We start from the raw sequence: 15,804 nt of genomic DNA, 5'->3' as shown, positions 1-15,804 counted from the left end.
ATCATAATGAAATTCAGAGAACTAAGGGGCAAATGAAAGGTGGGTCCTGAAAACCATCTTATTCAGGTCCCAAAGCAGTTCACGGATGCAGATAGTTTTTTTAAAAAGGTATTAGAACAAGTCTTTCTCTTTCCCTCTCTCTCCTGTGAGCTGAACGTAATCCACAACCTTTAATTAAAAAGGAGCTTCCCTCCCAAAGAACCTATGCATAAAGTAGACCACTAACACCTGAATAGGATGGGTAGTGCCGGAGATCGGATCTTTGTGTTCTCTGTGCTTCAGCAAAAGACTAATAAGTGGAGACGTTGGGTTTCAGTTGCAACAGGACCTCACCATACCACACTATTAAAGAGAATAATTACTTTTCAATACAATACTGCGTACACTGGATTTTGCTGCTTCGATGACCTCTGGTGGCAAAGCTGTACAAGTGCAGGCTCGCAGCTGAACTAAAAGCAGGGTCTCATACCAGGGAAAGAGGCACCGCCATTATTCATTCTCTTTCACTGAGAGAGGGATGGCACAATGCTTTCTGAAAGCTAAGTAATCAAGATTGTGCTTAGGACGCCTCCAGGATCAAAGTCCTCCTAGAAAGCGCTATACAAATACTCCTCTTCTTGGTTTTACACTGTGATTGTTTTGATCAGCATACCTATATAAGCCACATCCCCTCATACAGAAGGACGAGGACCATTTTCTGAACATCTTGAGAACCATGCACAAGCCCAAAAGGAGCACCGTTTTTGCTGAAAATGAGCTTCTTCCTGCATATACAATAACTCAAAAAATCTACGAGTTACTGTTTGAACAGCAACCATTGCAGCTCAGAAACATTAAGATGTAGCCACTGCTCTCCGTTTCCTAGTATGTGCTACAGCCATCACCCAAAACAGGTACAGGAACCGGTTTTGAGCTTAAATACTGGAGGAGAACGTTTTAATGATATAGCGCCAGTAACACCAAATTCAACTTTAATTCCCACTGCCTAAAATGCTTGTAACATATGTCGCAGAGAAAAAGCCTGGCACTTGACAAATTCACATCTACAAACCACACTGATCATATATAATTGAAACATATTGATCTGTGATTGCTTTTCCCCATGACAGAAAAAAGCACTAGCACAGTGAATGCAGCATCGAATACATATGTGAAGTGCCTTTGGCCACTCCCATGCATACCTGATACCAGCACAACCCATTGCATTGGACATGGCCCAACAAAGTAAAATATACTTCATACACACTGTGAACTGCTCAAGTAATGAACCAATGCACCCTGTAGGCCATGAAGTTTCTTCACTTCCTCAGCCACATCTTTGTCATACCACTGCACTGTTTGCTGTCAGGAACCCTATAGCTAACAGTATGCATAATACTTTTTAGTAGCCTTCTCCCCTCTAATGATGCAGAGCAGTAATAATCCCGAATCAGACTGTAAAACCACATTTATTAGACCAGCCCTTTCTTGAAATAGAGGCAACAAATTGGGTAGTGTAATATTGGCTTGCCATGACATGTCACCAAACTCCCTAAAATATGTATCTCATGTCATAAGTAAAAAATCTTTCAGTCAATCTTTGTCATTTATTTTCAGGACAAATCCGCAGAAAGGTGTATTGAATGCTCACCGTTACCTTTTATCAGCTGCAATTAAAATCCTAACGAAGTACACCCATATCCTTAACCACCCATACCCTGAACATGGGTCAAGACACCACTGCTGGGAAAAGCCTAAGTGCTAGGAAGTTGGACAGGCAGTGAAGAGAAGGGAGAAGAGGAACATAATGAAAAGTCACTTTTCATGTTAGATGCTATTTGATCACTCAATTGGTGCCATGTTGCTCGAAGTCATAGCACGATTCTTTATAGGGACCTGAACACAAACTCGCAGGTAAGTGGCATCACTAAAAGGTCTTTACCTACATCTTAAATTCCGATGTAGCTGCCACCTACAACCTGTCAAAACCATTTATGCGTGGCAAAGACGCCTCCAATGGCTAATAACTGAAGCAAAGATACATTTTCAAATCCACTGCTCCACTAACAATAGCCAGGCAAGACCATACTTTCAAAACGAGACTGTATACCAAACAAGCTGGAAACCTTCTTACAAGTACATTCTTTACTTACAGTCACATCCAAGAACCTGAGCCACGGTGACAAACCTCCTTTTCATTGCAGCATTGAAGCTGGCATGCCAGGTTTATGTAGATATCAGAATCCTACAGAGCCTGTTACCATCCAGATAGACCTTGCAAGCCTTCATCGTCCACATTCAGTCCAACATTGGATAGGGGAATGTGCGTAGATAAAATTGAGTTCATAGTGAAATATGTGGCTGAGCTTTAAATCAAACTGTACTCTGCAGCTTTACTTTCCCTAACAATTAGCACACGGACAAGCCAGCAATACTACCTAAGCAAGCAAATGACAATAGAGCGCTATGTTTGGCACATAACGTTAAGTAACATGAGCACCAAATTTGAGTCAGAACGCTAATCTCATAAAACTACTACTGTAATCAGGAAATCAGGTTAGGCTGACAAAAACCACCACTCAGTAACGAGAGCCAAGTAGTATAAAGTTAACCCTTCACACACTCAAATACAAAGCTTCCAAACCTAACCTAAAATTAAAACCTACACACATTGGAAACCAATCCGTCAAGAACCCTGGTTAGCTGTTGGTAATTCCAAAGATGACATTTAAGATCCGCTTGCGACACCCTGTAATAATATAGCCAAGTATTCGCTCTCATCACCACTACGGCATACTGGTTGAGATGATCTCAGAGCAAAGCGAATGCTAGAAACAGAAATGCTGTGAAAACGCCTCATGCATTGTTTGATGGGTTGGTTACGGAATAGCACGGTCCATATCAGTGCAGCATATTTACTGTGTTTGTTCAAATATGTATTTTTACACAATGAAAAAAAGATAGCAGCCTACCAATCACTACGGAAAAGTGGTATAGCAACAGGAAGCACAATACAGCTAGATACCGTCCATTTAAGGGATTGTGTTGTGATGAACCAAACATATTGACACCAAGCTGCAGTCAACATAACTTTGGATACCTCATTACTGGTGTATGGCCAAATATTTGCTTGATGCCTTTCAAATAGGTGACGCATTTGTAAGAGGGCTGAAAACTTAAATTCCAATAGCCCTTTCATCATAACAAAGACAAGTCAACTGTCTTAAACGTCACCCTCTCCTCTAGTAGCACTGCTGCTGTACGTACATAGCAACAGCTTAATATTGCATTGAATATATCAGGATATGTTATTTACCTACAATCCTAGTTCTCTTCCAGGGAATCCTCATCAAAGTCATAAGCAACCCTCCCACCTCCCCGGACGGTGGTGTCTGTTTGAACAAGCAGAGAGTTCGCCTAAACGGAAGGATAGAGGGATTTCAGTGCTAGATGGACTGCTCGACTTCCTCCATATTTATATGAAAGAGTTGTTCCTAGTCAGACCACAGGCCCAGAAATTGTAAGGGACCCATGTGAGTGCCAGACAACCCTAAGAGGAAGCATCTGTGATCAAAGTTTGTGTTGGAAGTTCTTGGTTAAAAGGAACTCCTATCAGCAAATGCTGTTTCTGCATGCACTATCGGAGGGATTGTTTGACTTCTCTTGTGAGAAGTATCTTGTCATATTGGTTGAAATATTGAGACCAATGATCCGCCGGGATGTGCTGTCAAGGCCTCATGAGCAGCCTGGCATTGGGCACAATGAAGATGCAGGAGGCCATTGATCCCAGAAGCGAAGCCACCTGTCTGGCTGATGGGCGAGGAGTGCAGGGGAGAAATCAACATATCATGGTGATGGAGTATAATTTCTCCTCCGAAGGATACACTTGTGTGGTTTGCATTCAGTGTCGCTCCTAGATAATGGATGCTTTGAGTTGGTATCTGTGTGGATTTTTTGAAGCCTACCTGTAAGCCCAGGATTTTCAGAGTCTGGAGGCAAACCTGATAATGCTGTGGTGCTAGTTCTGGAGAAGCAGTTTTGATCAGTCAGTCATCTTGGTATGTATATATATGGAAAATGTCACTTACCCAGTGGACATCTGTTCGTGGCATGAGACGCTGCAGATTCACATGCTTTGCACATCCCGCCATCTAGTGTTGGGCTCGGAGTGTTACAAGTTGTTTTTCTTCGAAAAAGTATTTGAGTTACGAGATCGAGGGACTCCTCCCCTTTCGGCTCCATTGCGCATGGGCGTCAACTCCATCTTAGATTGTTTTCCCCGCAGAGGGTGAGGTAGGAGTTGTGTATTATAGTAATAGTGCCCATGCAATGGAGTAAATATATATGTACATAATGTAGTTTAAAGTGATATATTTACAAATTTACAAATGTTCAAGATGAACTTCGAAACGGCTACAGGCACCCGGGGAGGCGGGTGGGCGCATGTGAATCTGCAGCGTCTCATGCCACGAACAGATGTCCACTGGGTAAGTGACATTTTCCGTTCGATGGCATGTGTAGCTGCAGATACACATGCTTTGCATAGACTAGTCAGCAGTTATCTCCCCAAAAGCGGTGGTTCAGCCTGTAGGAGTTGAAGTTGTTTGAAACAAAGTTCGTAGTACTGCTTGTCCTACTGTGGCTTGTTGTGCTGTTAACACATCCACGCAGTAGTGCTTGGTAAACGTATGAGGCGTAGACCATGTGGCTGCCTTACATATTTCAGTCATTGGAAAGTTTCCTAGAAAGGCCATGGTAGCACCTTTCTTTCTAGTTGAGTGTGCCCTTGGTGTAATAGGCAGTTCTCTTTTTGCTTTGAGATAACAGGTTTGAATGCATTTAACTATCCATCTAGCAATGCCTGGTTTGTAAATGGGATTTCCTGTATGAGGTTTTTGGAAAGCAACAAATAATTGTTTTGTTTTCCTAATTTGTTTTGTTCTGTCAATGTTCTGTCAATGTAGTACATTAACGCTCTTTTGATGTCTAATGTATGTAGTGCTCTTTCAGCTACAGAATCTGGCTGTGGGAAGAACACTGGTAGTTCTACTGTTTGATTCAAGTGGAACGGTGATATGACTTTTGGTAAAAATGTTGGATTTGTCGTAAGACTACTTTATGCTTGTGTATCTGAATAAATGGTTCTTGTATGGTAAATGCTTGTATCTCACTTACTGTTAGACTTTTCATCCTTGGCGTGGTCTCCCTTAACTTTTTGCCTCTGTTCCCCAGGTTGTTGATGTGTGCTGGACTCTGATTTTACTGTTTTTGTTACTCTGGGCACTTTACCACTGCTAACCAGTGCTAAAGTGCAAGTGCTCCTGTTTAAATTGTATGTAAGTGGTTTATCCATGATTGGCATATTTGAATTACTAGTAAGTCCCTAGTAAGGTGCACTAGAGGTGCCAGGGCCTGTAAATCAAATGCTACTAGTGGGCCTGCAGCACTGGTTGTGCCACCCACATAAGTAGCTCTGTAATCATGTCTCAGACCTGCCACTGCAGTGTCTGTATGTGTAATTTTACACTGTAAATTCGACTTGGCAAGTGTACCCACTTGCCAGGTCTAAACCTTCCCTTTCCTTACATGTAAGGCACCCCTAAGGTAGGCCCTAGGTAGCCCCAAGGGCAGGGTGCAGTGTATGGATAAGGTAGGACATATAGTAATGTGGTTTATATGTCCTAACAGTGAAATACTGCCAATTTCGTTTTCACTGTTACAAGGTCTGTCTCTCTCATAGGATAATATGGGGGCTACCTTTAAATATGATTAAAGTGTAGATTCCCCTAGAGAGTAGATGGACATGTGGAGTTTGGGATCCCTGAACTCACAATTTAAAAATACATCTTTTAGTAAAGTTGATTTTAAGATTGTGAGTTTGGAAATGCCACTTTTAGAAAGTGAGCATTTTCTTGCTTAAACCATTCTGTGACTTTGCCTTGTTTGTGGATTCCCTGTCTGGGTCAGTTTGACAGCTGGGTTGTTTTTCACCTCACACCAGACAGTGACACAAAGGGAGCTGGGGTGTAATCTGCATTTCCTGATTAGCCATCTCTGCTAGGAGGGAGGGGTGGAGTGGTCACTCTCATCTGAAAGGACTGTGCCTGCCTCTGACAATGCTGTCTCCAACCCCCTGGTGTGTGTCTGAGGCCTTGCCTGGGCAAGGCAGGATTTCACAAGAAGGTGTGAGTCCCCTTTGAAGGAAGGTGACTTCAAAGACTAAAATGGGTATAAGAAGGGCACCCAAACTTACAAACTTTAGAAACACTTCTGGAACCAAGAGGAACCTCTGCCTGGAGAAGAGCTGATAGCTGAGGAGAACGTGCTGCCCTGCCTGTGACTGTGCTTTGTGGAGCTTTCCTGCAGTGCTGCTTCTGCCAGAGTAAGAGGGCAAAGACTGGACTTTGTGTGCCTTCCATCTTGAAGAAGAAATCTCCAAGGGCTTGATGTAGAGCTTGCCTCCTGTTGTTGAAGTCTCAGGGATAGCAAAGACTTCTTCCTGCCAGCACCCGGAGTCTCTGGAGAGACCCCTACTCTGCTCTGTGGTGCCCTTCCAGTCCCTGGGACCCTGAAAGGAGAGGCTGGCAGCCTAAGGACAAAAATACACGCACCGAGCGCCGTGCGGAGAAAAGATCGACGCGAATCCGATCGCGGCTGAGAAAATGACGCGACGCCGGTTCCGCAGCTGAGAAACGACGCCGCAGGAAACGCGACCGAAAAACCGACGCCCGGAGCAGGAGAAACGACGCGCAGCATCGCTGACGGAGGCTGAGAGATCGCACCCTGCGCCGCGGGACTTTCGGATCGTCGTGTGGCTGGCTTTTTCAACGCGCACCGCCGTGCCGAGTTGTTTTCGACGCACACCGCCCGTGCGGGGTTATTTTTGACGCAAACCAGGTACATTTTTCACGCTAGCAGCGCTAGTGTGGTGTTACAACTACCTAAAGACTCTTTTTATTTTTAAACCTTTAAAAAAATCATAACTTGACTTGTGTATGTTGGATTTTTGTCGTTTTGGTCTTGTTTTGTCTAGATAAATATTTCCTATTTTTCTAAACTGGTGTTGTGTCATTTTGTAGTGTTTTCATTAAGTTACTGTGTGTGTTGGTACAAATACTTTACGCCCAGCACTCTGAGGTTAAGCCTACTGCTCTGCCAAGCTACCAAGGGGGTAAGCAGGGGTTAGCTGAGGGTGATTCTCTTTTATCCTAACTAGAGTGAGGGTCCTTGCTTGAACAGGGGGTAACCTGACTGTCAACCAGAGACCCCATTTCTAACATTGGTGACCAGCGGTCGGGATTTGGACTTGTATTTGTACTTGACATACAGTAATTAAGTGTACACTACTGTTTTGATCTCAGACCACTACGTGACCACATACTACTAGTCTTGTGATTTTTGTTTTTTTACTTGGACTGTTTTTCTCTGCATTCAGTTTCTTTTTTTTCGCTGATCCCGTGATTGACTTTTCTGGAACTTCATTTGAGAACTTGCTTTTCTGTTTTTGGAACTGTGCATATTTTTTTAACCTCTCATCATGTCTCAGTCTGGAGATGCCCTAGCTGAAGCTGCTTTTGACTTGGAGAAATTGGAGAGCTACAAAGTGGCTCAGTTGAAGCAGTTTTGTAGTAATGTTGGCTGTCCCATTAAGAGCTCATCCAAGAAGGATGAGCTGCAAAAGGCGCTGAGGGCCTGGGTGACAGCCAAAGCAGCTGAGGGGCACACAGATGAGGAGCCAGAGGGGGAAGAGGAGTTGCAAGTCACTCACACTGATGTAGTGGGTGGGCCTGCTATGTCTCAGGGGAGAATCTCCAGGGCAGGTAGCAGTGTGTCCTCCAAGAGTCTGACACCTGGAGAGTTACAGAACAGACAGGCAGAGAGGGAGTACCAGTTGGAGCTGAAAAAGCTCAGTCTAGAGGTGGAACAGAGAAAGCTGGCCCTTGAGGAAAGGAAGATAAACATGGCTCATGAGCTCAGTTTAAAAGAGATTGATCAGAGGAGTCAGTCCAGTAGGGATGGTGGCAGCAATTCTACAGTGCAGCCTGAGAGAAGGGTACACATCCCAAAAGACCTTGTGAGGGATTATAAGAGGGAGGATGATATCTACTTGTGGTTCAAGGGTTATGAGTCAGCTCTCCACATGAACCTGGTCCCTGAAGCTCATTGGGGGGCAGCCCTGTGGAAGCATTTTGAGGCAGAGGGGAGGGACACACTGACGGCCTTAGGGGATGCTCAGAGTCTCACCTACCCTGCCATGAAGGAGGCCTTACTTACCAGGTATGGTCTCACCCCTGAGCAGTACAAGGAGAAGTTTAGATCCTACAAGAGAAAGGAATCCCAAACATGGTTGGAATGTGTTGATTCTTGTTGCAGGTCACTGGATGGTTGGGTGAAGGGCAGTAAGGTAAACACGTATGAGGGGCTTTACAATTTAATTGCTTGGGAGCACTTGTACAGTTTATGTTTTCCAGAGCTGCGCCAGCACCTCATTGACAGCAAGCTGACTGACCCCAGGAAGCTTGCACAGGAAGCGGACCGCTGGGAGAGCACCAGGGTCCAAAAGAGGTATGGGGGAGACCACGCCAAGGGTGGGCAGGGTCCCTCTCAGAAGAAAGGGGGGGGTAAGGGCAAACAGGATGAGTTCTCTAAAGGGCCCCAAACTGATTCCCAGGGTAAGGATTCCCAACCCCCCAGTGAAAAGAAGCCATGGTTCTCCAAGGGGAAGCCAATGGCTGGTGGTCCCCTACGTAAGTGCTATTCATGTGACCAGGTGGGTCATGTGAGGGGGGACCCCAAATGCCCCAAAAGTACACCGGCACCCACTGGTGCACCGTCCCAGGGTTTGGCCAGTGTAGCGCTTGGGGAGGAGTTGGTTTCAGGTGGGGGGGAACCAGCAGAAATGACCCTTGTCTCACTAGGGGACAGTGAGATGGTCCAGAGAAACATAGTGCCTGATAACACTAAGAAGTACAGGCAATGGGTGACCATCAATGGACAGAGGGTGGAGGCTCTAAGAGACACAGGAGCCAGTGTGACTACAGTGAGGAGTCACCTGGTGTCTGAAGAGCAGATTGATCCCCGGGTACTTCACCAAGTAGTTGCAGTAGACAATTCTGAGCGCCTCTGCAGAGTGGCGCAGGTTCCCTTTGAATGGGGGGGGGTCTCAGGTTCCTGGAAAGTAGCTGTGAGTCCAACCATGCCCATTGATTGTTTGCTAGGCAACGACCTGGAAGATTCCCCTTGGAAGGAGGTGGAACACAGGTCTCACTTGGAGATGTTGGGTCTGCCTGGGTGGGTATGCGTATCCACCCGGTCTATGGCAGCCAATCAGGGTAGTCAAGAGCCCCTGGAGCCTGAAACAGTGGCCCAGGGGACCGCCAAGAAGAGGAAAGGCAGGAGGCGCGGGAAACCCGCCCCAGAAGTTCCCACGGTCCGGGAGGAGGCAGAGCCTGAGGGTGATGCCCCGGAACCTACAGGGGAACAGGTGGCTGAACTGGGGGAGGTCCCTGAGCTGTCGCAGTGGCAGCAGGAAGGGGGACCCACCAGGGAAGTATTCTGCACAGCGCAGAAGGAGTGCCCTACTCTTGAGGGACTGCGGCAGCAGGCTGCAGCCCAGGCGGCTGGCGGGGCGCCAGGTACTCACCTGATTTATTGGGAGGATGGCCTCCTGTATAGTGAGCCTAAGGTTCCTGAGCCGGGGTCAGCTCGTATGCTGGTGGTACCCCAGGGCTTCAGGACCTTCCTACTGGGTTTGGCTCATGATGTGCCTTTGGCAGGACATCTAGGGCAGGACAAGACCTATAAGAGGCTTGTCTCCCACTTTTACTGGCCCTTGATGAACAAGCAGTCAGCTGCTTATTGTAGATCTTGTCAGACTTGTCAGGCAAGTGGCAAGAGTGGGGGGAAATGCAAAGCTCCCCTCCAACCTTTACCGGTAGTCAGTACTCCCTTTGAAAGGGTAGGAATTGACATTGTGGGGCCTCTGGATCCCAAGACAGCCATGGGCAACAGGTTCATCCTGGTCTTGGTGGACCATGCCACACGGTACCCAGAAGCTATTCCTCTAAGGACGGTCACCGCCCCCGTGGTGGGACGTGCCTTGATGGGGGTTTTTACCCGCATGGGGTTCCCCAAGGAGGTAGTATCTGATAGGGGTACAAACTTCATATCCACTTATATGAAGTCTCTGTGGAAGGTGTGTGGGGTAACCTACAAGTTCACCACCCCTTACCACCCCCAAAGTAATGGTCTGGTTGAGAGATTCAACCGCACCTTGAAAGGCATGATTCAGGGCCTGTCAGAGCCCTTGAGGCGTAAGTGGAACGTCCTCTTGCCATGCCTTCTGTTCGCTTACAGGGAGGTGCCTCAAAAGGGACTTGGCTTTAGCCCCTTTGAGCTCATCTATGGCCACCCTGTGAGGGGACCGCTCAGTCTGGTGAAGGAGGCTTTGGAGAAAGCTCCTAGTAAACCACCCCAGGATGTATTTAGCTACATGCTGGCACTAAGAAACCAGACTGCCCGCTTCAGGAGTCTCGCTCAGGAGAACCTGGAAGCAAGCCAGGAGGATATGAAACGGTGGTACGACCAGAATGCCACTCTGGTTGAGTTTCAGCCTGGACAAAAAGTGTGGGTCATGGCACCAGTGGAGCCTAGGGCTCTCCAAGATAGGTGGACTGGGCCTTTTGAGGTGGTGGAAAGAAAGAGCGAGGTCACCTATCTGGTAGACTTGCAATCCCCCAGGAACCCCTTGAGGGTCCTACATGTCAACCGCCTCAAACCACACTTTGAGCGAACTGAGCTATCCATGCTCCTAGCGACAGATGACGGGGTGGAGGAAGAGAGTGAACCTCTTCCTGACCTCCTGTCTGCAGGAGAGAAAGATGGGTCTGTGGAGGGAGTGATCCTCTCCCCCTCCCTGACTGAGGAACAGCAGAGGGACTGTCGCCACGTGCTGGGACAGTTCGCCTCGCTGTTTTCCCTGATCCCAGGAGTCACACACCTGTGCACACATGATGTGGACACTGGGGACAGTACACCTGTTAAACATAAGGTTTACAGGGTGACTGACAGGGTGAGGGCTTGCATTAAGGAGGAAGTCTCCAAAATGTTAGCCCTCAGGGTTATTGAGCACTCCAGCAGTCCTTGGGCCAGCCCAGTGGTCTTGGTTCCAAAGGCTGCTGCTCCTGGTGCCACTCCAGAACTTAGGTTCTGTGTGGACTACCGGGGTCTCAATGCGGTCAGCAAGACTGACGCACACCCCATCCCCCGAGCTGATGAGCTCATTGATCGGTTAGGAGCTGCCAAGTACCTCAGTACGTTCGATTTAACATCTGGGTACTGGCAGATTGCCTTAACTGAAGGGGCAAAGGAGAGGTCAGCATTCTCTACCCCCGATGGGCACTTCCACTTCAATGTGATGCCCTTTGGGATGAAGAATGCCCCTGCCACCTTTCAGAGGTTGGTCAACCAGGTGTTGGCAGGACTGGATGAGTTCAGTGCCGCCTACCTGGATGACATTGCTGTGTTTAGTTCCACATGGGAGGAACACCTGCAACACCTCTGGAGAGTGTTAGAGGCCCTGCAGAAGGCAGGCCTCACTATTAAGGCGAGCAAGTGCCAAATAGGGCAGGGTTCTGTTGTGTACTTAGGACACCAGGTGGGGAGTGGCCAGGTGGCACCCCTACAGCCTAAGATTGACACGATTCTGGCTTGGGAGCCTCCCAAGACCCAGACTGAAGTGAGAGCCTTTTTAGGTCTCACAGGATACTATCGGAGGTTCGTTAAGGGATATGGTACCATTGTTACCCCCTTAACTGAGTTGACTTCTAAGAAGCAACCCAAGAAAGTGATCTGGACAGAGGCTTGCCAGAACGCTTTTGATGCCCTGAAGGCTGCCATGTGCACAGCACCTGTGCTGAAGGCACCTGACTACTCCACGGAGTTTGTTGTACAGACAGACGCCTCAGAGCATGGTATTGGAGCAGTACTCTCACAGCTGAATGAAGAGGGCCTAGATCAACCCGTAGCCTTCATTAGCAGGAGGTTACTACCCAGGGAACGTAGGTGGAGTGCCATAGAACGTGAAGCGTTTGCTGTGGTCTGGGCACTGAAGAAGCTAAGACCCTACTTGTTTGGGACTCACTTCCGAGTTCAGACCGACCACAGACCCCTCAGATGGTTAATGCAGATGAGGGGTGAGAATCCGAAACTGTTGAGGTGGTCCATTTCCCTACAGGGGATGGACTTTACGGTGGAACATCGACCCGGTACAGAGCACGCCAATGCTGATGGTCTGTCCAGGTTCTTCCGCCTTAGTGATGAGAACTCCCATGAGGTTGGGTAGTTGCTCCCCACTTTTAGCTGGGGGGGGCACGTGTTAGACTTTTCATCCTTGGCGTGGTCTCCCTTAACTTTTTGCCTCTGTTCCCCAGGTTGTTGATGTGTGCTGGACTCTGATTTTACTGTTTTTGTTACTCTGGGCACTTTACCACTGCTAACCAGTGCTAAAGTGCAAGTGCTCCTGTTTAAATTGTATGTAAGTGGTTTATCCATGATTGGCATATTTGAATTACTAGTAAGTCCCTAGTAAGGTGCACTAGAGGTGCCAGGGCCTGTAAATCAAATGCTACTAGTGGGCCTGCAGCACTGGTTGTGCCACCCACATAAGTAGCTCTGTAATCATGTCTCAGACCTGCCACTGCAGTGTCTGTATGTGTAATTTTACACTGTAAATTCGACTTGGCAAGTGTACCCACTTGCCAGGTCTAAACCTTCCCTTTCCTTACATGTAAGGCACCCCTAAGGTAGGCCCTAGGTAGCCCCAAGGGCAGGGTGCAGTGTATGGATAAGGTAGGACATATAGTAATGTGGTTTATATGTCCTAACAGTGAAATACTGCCAATTTCGTTTTCACTGTTGCAAGGTCTGTCTCTCTCATAGGATAATATGGGGGCTACCTTTAAATATGATTAAAGTGTAGATTCCCCTAGAGAGTAGATGGACATGTGGAGTTTGGGATCCCTGAACTCACAATTTAAAAATACATCTTTTAGTAAAGTTGATTTTAAGATTGTGAGTTTGGAAATGCCACTTTTAGAAAGTGAGCATTTTCTTGCTTAAACCATTCTGTGACTTTGCCTTGTTTGTGGATTCCCTGTCTGGGTCAGTTTGACAGCTGGGTTGTTTTTCACCTCACACCAGACAGTGACACAAAGGGAGCTGGGGTGTAATCTGCATTTCCTGATTAGCCATCTCTGCTAGGAGGGAGGGGTGGAGTGGTCACTCTCATCTGAAAGGACTGTGCCTGCCTCTGACAATGCTGTCTCCAACCCCCTGGTGTGTGTCTGAGGCCTTGCCTGGGCAAGGCAGGATTTCACAAGAAGGTGTGAGTCCCCTTTGAAGGAAGGTGACTTCAAAGACTAAAATGGGTATAAGAAGGGCACCCAAACTTACAAACTTTAGAAACACTTCTGGAACCAAGAGGAACCTCTGCCTGGAGAAGAGCTGATAGCTGAGGAGAACGTGCTGCCCTGCCTGTGACTGTGCTTTGTGGAGCTTTCCTGCAGTGCTGCTTCTGCCAGAGTAAGAGGGCAAAGACTGGACTTTGTGTGCCTTCCATCTTGAAGAAGAAATCTCCAAGGGCTTGATGTAGAGCTTGCCTCCTGTTGTTGAAGTCTCAGGGATAGCAAAGACTTCTTCCTGCCAGCACCCGGAGTCTCTGGAGAGACCCCTACTCTGCTCTGTGGTGCCCTTCCAGTCCCTGGGACCCTGAAAGGAGAGGCTGGCAGCCTAAGGACAAAAATACACGCACCGAGCGCCGTGCGGAGAAAAGATCGACGCGAATCCGATCGCGGCTGAGAAAACGACGCAACGCCGGTTCCGCAGCTGAGAAACGACGCCGCAGGAAACGCGACCGAAAAACCGACGCCCGGAGCAGGAGAAACGACGCGCAGCATCGCTGACGGAGGCTGAGAGATCGCACCCTGCGCCGCGGGACTTTCGGATCGTCGTGTGGCTGGCTTTTTCAACGCGCACCGCCGTGCCGAGTTGTTTTCGACGCACACCGCCCGTGCGGGGTTATTTTTGACGCAAACCAGGTACATTTTTCACGCTAGCAGCGCTAGTGTGGTGTTACAACTACCTAAAGACTCTTTATTTTTAAACCTTTAAAAAAATCATAACTTGACTTGTGTATGTTGGATTTTTGTCGTTTTGGTCTTGTTTTGTCTAGATAAATATTTCCTATTTTTCTAAACTGGTGTTGTGTCATTTTGTAGTGTTTTCATTAAGTTACTGTGTGTGTTGGTACAAATACTTTACGCCCAGCACTCTGAGGTTAAGCCTACTGCTCTGCCAAGCTACCAAGGGGGTAAGCAGGGGTTAGCTGAGGGTGATTCTCTTTTATCCTAACTAGAGTGAGGGTCCTTGCTTGAACAGGGGGTAACCTGACTGTCAACCAGAGACCCCATTTCTAACACTTACTCTTCTTAGAGATGTGATGGCAATTAGAAATGCAACTTTCCATGTTAAGTATTGCATCTCACATGAGTGCATGGGTTCAAAAGGTGGACCCATGAGTCATGTTAAGACAATGTTGAGGTTCCAGAAGGAACTGGTGGTGTTCTTGGTGGTATAATTCTCTTTAGGCCTTCCATAAACGCTTTTATGACTGGTATCCTAAATAGTGAAGTTGAGTGCGTAATTTGCAGATAAGCTGAAATTGTGGTAAGATGTATCTTAATGGATGAAAAAGCTAACTTTGACTTTTGCAAATGTAGTAAGTAGCTTACGATGTCTTTGGCAGATGCGTGTAAGGGTTGAATTTGATTATTATGGCAATAATAAACAAATCTTTTCCACTTATTTGCATAGCAATGTCTAGTGGTTGGTTTCCTAGCTTGTTTTATGACTTCCATACATTCCTGTGTAAGGTCTAAGTGTCCGAACTCTAAGACTTCAGGAGCCAAATTGCTATATTCAGGGATGCTGGATTTGGGTGTCTGATCTGTTGTTTGTGCTGAGTTAACAGATCTGGTCTGTTTGGTAGTTTGACATGAGGCACTACTGAGAGGTCTAGTAGTGTTGTGTACCAAGGTTGTCTTGCCCAAGTTGGTGCTATTAGTATGAGTTTGAGTTTGTTTTGACTCAATTTGTTTACCAGATATGGAAGGAGTGGGAGAGGGGGAAAAGCGTATGCAAATATCCCTGACCAACTCATCCATAACGCATTGCCTTGAGACTGATGTTGTGGGTACCTGGATGCGAGGTTTCGGCATTTTGCGTTTTCTTTTGTTGCAAATAGACCTATTTGTGGTGTTCCCCAACTTTGGAAGTAAGTGTCTAATATTTGGGGGTGAATCTCCCATTCGTGGATCTGTTGGTGATCCCGAGAGAGACTGTCTGCTAACTGATTCTGAATCCCTGGAATAAACTGTGCTATTAGGCGAATGTGGTTGTGTATCGCCCAATGCCATATTCTGTGTGCCAGGAGACACAACTGTGTTGAGTGTGTCCCTTCCTGTTTGTTTAGGTAATACATCGTTGTCCTGTTGTCTTTTTTGACAAGAATGTGTTTGTGGCTTATTATGGGTTGAAATGCCTTTAACGCTAGAAATACTGCCAGTAGTTCTAAGTGATTTATGTGAAACTGTCTTTGCTGTGTGTCCCATTGTCCCTGGATGCTGTGTTGATTGAGGTGTGCTCCCCACCCTATCATGGAGGCATCTGTTATTACGTATTGAGGCACTGGGTCTTGGAAAGGCCGCCCTTGGTTTAAATTTATATTGTTCCACCATAGAAGCAAAGCGTATGTTTGGCGGTCTATCA

At 47.0% G+C, this 15,804-nt stretch overlaps 1 protein-coding gene across 5 annotated transcripts in view; it reads right to left on the bottom strand.

Annotated features, from left to right (window-relative positions):
• The window catches only part of ACSL3 (acyl-CoA synthetase long chain family member 3), a 503,023-nt gene that overhangs the window by 228,062 nt on the left and 259,157 nt on the right, over window positions 1-15,804 (bottom strand). The gene's annotated exons all lie outside the window — the stretch shown is intronic.

Source organism: Pleurodeles waltl, chromosome 11 (genome assembly GCF_031143425.1).
Source record: "Pleurodeles waltl isolate 20211129_DDA chromosome 11, aPleWal1.hap1.20221129, whole genome shotgun sequence".
NCBI classification, from domain to species: Eukaryota; Metazoa; Chordata; class Amphibia; order Caudata; family Salamandridae; genus Pleurodeles; species Pleurodeles waltl.
Note: the sequence above shows the minus strand (reverse complement) of the source record. Positions and strands in the feature narration are given on the sequence as shown.